Genomic DNA, 6,684 nt, shown 5'->3' with positions numbered 1-6,684 from the left:
TCCTTTTTCCACAGAGAACCAATTATTATAGCCCATTACTTGTCTTACGGTTTAATACAAATTCCCTGTTTACAGAGCTCACAGCAAACTGTGAAAGAATGCGTGTAAAATAGCCACATATTACCACCCTGAGGGTCAGGGGGCGTTTAAAGCCGCACACCCTGCAGCTCACACAAAGCGTTGCCAATGCTCCTGCAGGGTTATCTTGTAAAGCGCTCTTGTGCCCTTGGGTAGGGTGACCAGAATTTTAAAGCCAAAAACTGGGACATTTCACAAAAATAGAAGGACTACAATTTTACTTCAAGCGATGAGAGCGACCCTCAGCAGAGAATTACAGACCAGGCACTAAGAACATACATAAAATGCAATTGTTAAGCCCAGTAGCGTACCTGTTAATTAAAATGCTGTCTTGAAACAACTGCTAACTTTCCCTGCTTTGTAAAACATAAAAAAAACACCTCCCACCGTTTTCAGTCGACCCTCTCCAAAAACGGGGACATGAGCTCAATTTCTTGAAATTTGCTGGGACAGCTGGTGAAAAACGGGGACGCCTGGTCACCCTACCCTTGGGACATGTCGGCGCTGTAAATCTAAAAACAATGTAATAAAAAAGAAGACAACTAACCGGGCGGACGGGTTGGTGACCCAGCCTCGCCCGTCGGAGCCTCGAAGCACCCACAAGAGATGCTGGGGATCAAAAGGGGGCGTGTCCGGGAAGAGACACACTGAGGACACCTGCAGCTGACGCAGACCCTCCCGTCCGCCCCCCCCCCCCCAGTGGGTGGGCTCCTCCAGTGGAAGCATCCAAGGCAGAGAGGGGGAGGGAGCCCCTCCCTCAGGCGAGGACGGGTGAGAGCCAGGTACGCCCCCCCCCCCCCTGGAGGGAGGAGGGACAGGTGGATGCGGGGGCGGGAGGGCACCTGAGGCAACATGTGAAAGTGAAAGCGCTGGAGTCACTCAGCGCCTGGAAGAGGAGGCGGCAGCGCGGAGCGCACCAGGAGGAGAGCTCATCCCCTCAGCAGCACCCCCCGGCCCGGGGACGGTAAGACGGACTGCTCGAGTATGGAGGGGGCCCCCCCATCCCCCACTACTGCCAGGGCCTCTCTGTGCCCCCTCACTCGCCCCTGTAGGACCCCCCTCCCACCCTGGCCGAGTGTGCCTCGAGGCGTGGAGCGCCCTGAAGCCCGGCCTCCCCCAGAGACCAGACTCTGATATTTCTTCGTTGTTGCGTTATTGCGGTGCCAGGGCTCCGGCACCAGCTGCTGAGGGTCTGCGGGCACCAGGGCCGGGGGCACCGAGGGGCTGAAGAATGACTTATGTAGGGTTCTTAATATGCCAGGGCTCTCCTGCTACAGCCCTGCATACCCTCTCCTTATGCCAGGACTGCTGAGCTAAAACCCCATATGGACTTTCCTTATGCCAGGGCTTTATTGCTACATCCCTGCACGGCTCTCCTTATGCCATATTTGGAAATAGGCCGGAGGTTTGAACTCCCCATCCAATGCCTGGTCCGCGCTGCTTTATCCCAGGGGCCCAGTTATCAGCGGTGCGACTGGTGCAGTGGCACCGCAACCTCGGTTGCCTTCCACCGACTTGAGTTTACTTTGATGCTTGTTTGCAGGGGCACGGGGGTAGGACACCCCAAACCCATTCTGGGTGGGGTCACGTGTCTGGGTGTGCGTGTGCCTCGGACGGTTCTGACGTCACTGGGGTAATGATGACGTGCCGAGATGGGCCAGGACTGGGGTCAGATTGGGTCACTTTGGGTCCCACCGGCTCCAGGAGCGGCCGATGGAGTCAAGCGCCAACGCGCCCACACTCTGGCACTTGGCGCTGGAAGGAGGGGTGCAGCGGAGACCTCAGTGCGCTCCCCCCAGATGAACAGGGAAGGGCGCTGAGCCTTTAACACTGCCTCCTACTGCACATTGTTGTGGATTCAGAGAGGTCAAAGGTTGGCAACAATGACAGGGGGGGGGGGGGCGCTGCTTTAATAGAATCCAGCGCATCGTTTCCCGCTCCTCGGCTTCTACATGTGTCCGCTGCAGAAGGAAGAGGTTTTATGACATGATTTTAAGATACTCCTGATTGCGCAGGGGGCGGGAAATAAAACCCACGACTAATGTTTCTTAACTTCACAGATTTATAAACTCTTTGCTGTGACCTCTTCTAAAGCTTTTGAAATGTTCAATGTATTAACAAGGCGGCGCTATAAAATGATCGCCTCATCAGCAAAGACACGCCATCGTTTCCAGCACGCCTCCCTTTGCATCGCTAATGAGATGCAAAGTAGGCGTGGCTGTGAAACCGACCAGGGAAAATATCGCGAAGGCAGCGTCGCGATATTAACAAGGAAGGGAAGCGATTATATAAATCGCGTTAAGTATGCCTCAACGCAGGAAATGAACGTCTGTTATATTCCTGACTACGGCATCCTTAACATGGGGGTGGATTCTTTTGCTAAGAACCCAGGGGGCATATTACCAACAAATAGCGATATTTATCGCTAAATAGGCTTAGCGGCAATATTTTTCTCGCCGCGCATCTCCGTTTTTTAACGCTGAGATAACTTGCTATTAGCAAGGTTTTTCTCAAAAGCAATAAAAATCCAGGCGATAGCAGCGAGCTGCGTGAATATCGCTGAGATTATAGCGATATTCACGCATTAGCGACGAAATGCTCTTAGCCATGTTATCCACCTCCCATTGGATAACATGGCTAAGAACTGGTCTGAGCAGGCGTTAGTATTTGCAGATATTTGCGCTTAGCGCAAATATTTCCATTGCTACGCCTGCCTTGCTAATAGGCGATAGCGTCGTTATCGACTCCTTACAGTCGCTAACGGGTTGGGTACGCCCACTTTACATGTCATTAGCGATAAATATCGCTGACATGCAAAGCGGGCCCCAAACCGCTCGCTATCGTCTACAAGCTGTCACTAACTGCTGTTAGCGATAGCTTGTGAATAGGGCGATAGGATTATCGCTGCTTAGCAGCCGAAAACGCCCGCTAATGCAGCGATATTCGCCTATCGCCCTCCTAGGTAATATGCCCCACAGACCCTCTCATCTAGGATATCGCAGTTTTCCACCATGGAAAACGGCAATACTCACACTATCTCTGGAATTTTTATCGCCTCTGCAATGCGCGTTGTTGATAACACGCTAACGGGCGATAAATTCCAGAGATAGCCGGCGATAAAAATGCAAGCGCTAAGAGCGCTTTGCGATATTTATCGCCGGCCCTTGTTAATATGCCCCAGAGTCCTGTACATTCTCCAGGCTGCCCGAGCTGCGGTAAATCACGTGTCAGGTAACATTGTACATGCATATGTCACAGTGACACGTGTGAGACGTGTAGCATACGTCATAGTGACAGATGAGACGTGCAGCATATGTCACAGTGACACATGTGAGACATGCGGCATACGTCAGAGTGACACATGTGAGACGTGCGGCATACGTCACAGTGACACATATGAGACGTGCAGCGTGTGCTTGTAAAGTTCAAATTCACATGGTGCTCGTGTGAAGGATCTCACGATGGACTCTCACAGGGGCATACACAGCACAGCTGTAAACTATCCCTGCTGGGGGGGGGGTGAGAATATTGGGGTCACAAATATCAGAGTAAAAGGCTTCTGACGGCAGAACATGGACCACCAGGAAACGGTGAAAACTGACATATAAATAAGTATAGATTTAATATCCTGAACACATCTGTGTACCTTGAAGTTATAGACCTCACCGGGGTACGTGGACGTGCTGTCAGTCGTAAATCCAGACTTACCTCTGTATATTCACCTTTATGATGCTTTGGTGGGAGGGATGTTCAGACTGAGTATTGTTGAAGGTAAGTGCTTGATTTGCAAACAAAAAGTGCCAGGGCTCTCGTCAGGAGGCCTCTGAGCTTGTGCCGCACACTGCCCCCGCCAGCACCACCAATGATAGTAACAACACAAGTGCTAACGTTCACACTCCTACCCTCTGCAGCTGGTGCAGCACACTGCCCCGCCTGCGCCGCCAATGATAGTAACAACACAAGCACTAACATTCACACTCCTACCCTCTGCAGCTTCTGCCACACACTGCCCCCGCCAGCACCGCCAATGATAGTAACAACACAAGTACGAACATTCACACTCCTACTCCCTGCAGCTTGTGCCGCACACTGCTCCCGCCAGCACCGCCAATGATTGTAACAACACAAGTACTAACATTCACACTCCTCCCCTCTGCAGCTTGTGCCGCACACTGCTCCCACCAGGCCGCCAATGATAGTAACAACACAAGTACTAACATTCACACTCCTACCCTCTGCAGCTTGTGCCGCACACTGCTCCCACCAGGCCGCCAATGATAGTAACAACACAAGTACTAACATTCACACTCCTACCCTCTGCAGCTTGTGCCGCACACTGCTCCCACCAGCGCCGCCAATGATAGTAACAACACAAGTACGAACATTCACACTCCTACTCCCTGCAGCTTGTGCCGCACACTGCTCCCGCCAGCACCGCCAATGATAGTAACATCACAAGTATTAATAGTCACACTCCTACCCTCTGCAGCTTGTGCCACACACTGCACCCGCCAGCACCGCCAATGATTGTAACAACACAAGTACTAACATTCACACTCCTACCCTCTGCAGCTTGTGCCGCACACTACCCCGCCCCTGCTGCCAATGATAGAAACAACACAAGTACGAACATTCACACTCCTACCCTCTGCAGCTTGTGCTGCACACTGCCCCGCCAGCATCGCCAATGATAGTAACAACACAAGTACTAACGTTCACAATCCTACCCTCTGCCGCTTGTGCCACACACTGCCCCCGCCAGCACCACCAATGATAGTAACAACACAAGTACTAACATTCACAATCCTCCCCTCTGCAGCTTGTGCCGCACACTGCTCCCGCCAGCACCGCCAATGATAGTAACAACACAAGTACTAACATTAACACTCCTACCCTCTGCAGCTTGTGCCGCACACTGCCCCTGCCAGCGCTGCCAATGATAGTAACAACACAAGTACTAACATTCACACTCCTACCCTCTGCAGCTTGTGCCACACACTGCCCCTCCAGTTCGCCAATGATAGTAACAACACAAGTACTAACATTCACACTCCAGCCCTCTGCAGCTTGTGCCGCACACTGCCCCGCCAGCGCCGCCAACGATAGTAACAACACAAGTACTAACATTCACACTCACACCCTCTGCAGCTTGTGCCACGGACTGCCCCGCCCGCACCACCAATGACAGAAACAACACAAGTACTAACATTCACACTCCTACCCTCTGCAGCTTTTGCTGCACACTGCCCCGCAAGCGTCACCAATAATAGTAACAACACAAGTACCAACGTTCACACTCCTACCCTCTGCAGCTTGTGCCACACACTGCACCCACCAGCGCCGCCAACGATAGTAACAACCCATGTACTAACATTCACACTCCTACCCTCTGCAGCTTGTGCCGCACACTGCACCCACCAGCACCGCCAATGATAGTAACGACACAAGTACTAACATTAACACTCCTACCCTCTGCAGCTTGTGCCGCACACTGCCCCTGCCAGCGCTGCCAATGATAGTAACAACACAAGTACTAACATTCACACTCCTACCCTCTGCAGCTTGTGCCGCACACTGCCCCTCCAGTTCTGCCAATTATAGTAACAACACAAGTACTAACATTCACACTCCAGCCCTCTGCAGCTTGTGCCGCACATGGGCCCGCCAGCACAGCCAATAATAGTAATAACACAAGTACTAACATTCACACTCCTACCCTCTGCAGCTTGTGCCACACACTGCCCCGCCAGCACCGCCAATGATAGTAACAACACAAGTACTAACATTCACACTCCTACCCTCTGCAGCTTGTGCCGCAAACTACCCCGCCAGTGCTGCCAATGATAGAAACAACACAAGTACTAACATTCACACTCGTCTCCTATCCTCTGCACCTTGTGCCGCACACTACCCCGCCCCTGCCGCCAATGATAGAAACAACACAAGTACAAACATTCACACTCCTACCCTCTGCAGCTTGTGCTGCACACTGCTCCCGCCAGCACCGCCAATGATAGTAACAACACAAGTACTAACATTCCCACTCCTACCCTCTGCAGCTTGTGCTGCATACTGCCCCGCCAGCATCGCCAATGATAGTAACAACACAAATACTAACGTTCACAATCCTACCCTCTGATGCTTGTGCCACACACTGCCAGCGCCACCATTGATAGTGACAACACAAGTATTAACAGTCACACTCCTACCCTCTGCAGCTTGTGCCACACACTACCCCCGCCAGCACCGCCAATGATAGTAACAACACAAGTACTAACATTCACACTCCTACTCCCTGCAGCTTGTGCCACACACTGCACCAACCAGCACTGCCAATGATAGTAACAACACAAGTACTAACATTCACACTCTTCCCCTCTGCAGCTTGTGCCACGGACTGCCCCGCCCGCACCACCAATGATAGAAACAACACAAGTACTAACATTCACACTCCTACCCTCTGCAGCTTGTGCTGGACACTGCCTCGTAAGCATCGCCAATAATAGTAACAACACAAGTACCAACGTTCACACTCCTACCCTCTGCAGCTTGTGCCACACACTGCACCCACCAGCACCGCCAATGATAGTAACAACACAAGTATTA

General features: G+C 52.0%; 1 protein-coding gene across 1 annotated transcript in view; it reads left to right on the top strand.

Moving 5' to 3' along the window:
* Window positions 1-917: 917 nt before the first annotated feature.
* LOC144823427 (lysozyme g-like) overlaps window positions 918-6,684 on the top strand; it is a 249,141-nt gene continuing 243,374 nt past the window's right edge. The window contains exon 1 of the mRNA XM_078681972.1: window positions 918-1,042. The gene's annotated coding sequence lies outside the window, so the exon portion shown is untranslated. The remainder of the gene's footprint in view (window positions 1,043-6,684) is intronic.

Source organism: Lissotriton helveticus, chromosome 1_1 (assembly GCF_964261635.1).
Source record: "Lissotriton helveticus chromosome 1_1, aLisHel1.1, whole genome shotgun sequence".
Taxonomy (NCBI): Eukaryota; Metazoa; Chordata; class Amphibia; order Caudata; family Salamandridae; genus Lissotriton; species Lissotriton helveticus.
Note: the sequence above shows the minus strand (reverse complement) of the source record. Positions and strands in the feature narration are given on the sequence as shown.